The sequence below is a fragment of the Aphelocoma coerulescens genome, chromosome 5 (genome assembly GCF_041296385.1).
Source record: "Aphelocoma coerulescens isolate FSJ_1873_10779 chromosome 5, UR_Acoe_1.0, whole genome shotgun sequence".
Classification (NCBI taxonomy): Eukaryota; Metazoa; Chordata; class Aves; order Passeriformes; family Corvidae; genus Aphelocoma; species Aphelocoma coerulescens.
In genome coordinates this window covers 13,541,124-13,542,600 of record NC_091019.1, presented here as the reverse complement: position 1 = coordinate 13,542,600, position 1,477 = coordinate 13,541,124, and positions in this window count along the sequence as shown.

Genomic DNA, 1,477 nt, shown 5'->3' with positions numbered 1-1,477 from the left:
AGGGTGGCGTTCAGGCAGCCGAATAGACGGAGCGGGGTCCTTCCTCACTGCCAGTGTTTGTCCCTGCCGAAGACGCATGCGCATGATGCCGCCACCTTTGGAAGGTCAAATAAGCCGCGTGCCGAATCGCCATCTTTGGTGCGGCATCATGTGACTGCCTCCCTTCGTCGCCATCTTGGGTGCTGGCAGAAGCTACTTCCGGTCAAGCCGCCATCTTTCGTGTGGTAGCATTAAGGCCCCTCTGTCATTTTGGCTGCCTGAACTCCGACACCACGCTCTCAGCGCGATTTTCCGCAGCGTTTCCCGGTGTGAGTCCGTGGGCGGTGGGGTCAGCGGCGCCGGAGGCGGGCGGCAGCCGCGGGGACGCCTCTGGCGCGGTCCAACCGCGTCCGCCGTCTTGAGCGTCCTGTCGCGTGCTAACAAAGCGTCACTTCCGCCGCCCGGAGAGCGGCGCGCGGCCCGCCAAAGGCGCCCCCGGCGCTGCCGTTCTCAGTCACCGCCTCTCCTTGTAGCACCGTGGCCCCACTCAAGCACGGCCCTGTCCCTTTTCGCTCCTCACTGTCCTTCGCCGCTCCCCTCCGTTCGCGGACATGGCCCCGCTCCTTGCCCTTGCCGTGCTCGGCAGCCACGGAGGCCGCCGCTGTCTCGTGTCCCCCGGCTGGGCCGGGGGCGGCAGTGCCGCTCTCTGCCCGCAGGTGGCAGCGCCGCCGCAAGGCTCAGCCCGGGGCTGGGACACGGTTCGGGGCAGCGAGAGAACCGAGAGAAAAGTCGGCTTAGAGCGCTTTTTATTTCCTTCAGAACGCCGATCATCTTTTCTTGTGTTTTCAGGCACTTGATTGCTTCATCCCTCTATAGAAGAGCTAGGTCATTATTTTCAAAACCTAGAGATCTCTATTCCGGGTTTCTTATATTCATGTACAGAAGATAGTACATAGAGGGTGTATTTTGAATTAGTATCATTTGTCAATATATGTAAATATGAAAACTCGGACAGGCTTTAGTATTCTACATAAACCCCCTCCCTGTGAGTTTTCTGGCATTTTTGGGCTCCTCTGGGGGAAGGCACCCAGCATGGCCCTCGTCATTCCCCACTCACCTGCTCCTCCACCGCATCGTGGTTCTCCCCAGAACATTGGGGTGCCCCAAATGACATCAGAGCCCCTGAGTCTCCACCCTCTCCCCCAGCCTTTTTTTCCTCACCCCCAAAGAAGGGACAAAACGAGTCAAACTGCCCTGGACAGCAGTGCGTCGCTTAAATAAAGCCATTTACATGTGTACATCCCCCCCAAAAGGGGCTCTGCTGGCACAATAAAGGGGGACAGCCCCCAGAACGGCTAAAGTTCCTCCCCAGCTCCGGTGTCGCGGGCTGCTGGCCGCCCCACGGCAGCGTGTCCCACGATGGTTCCGCGGCTCCTGCTCAGGCTCCGCTGCGTTCCTGCGCTCGGGGCAGTGGCAGGAGTTGTCTCATCCCTTCCCT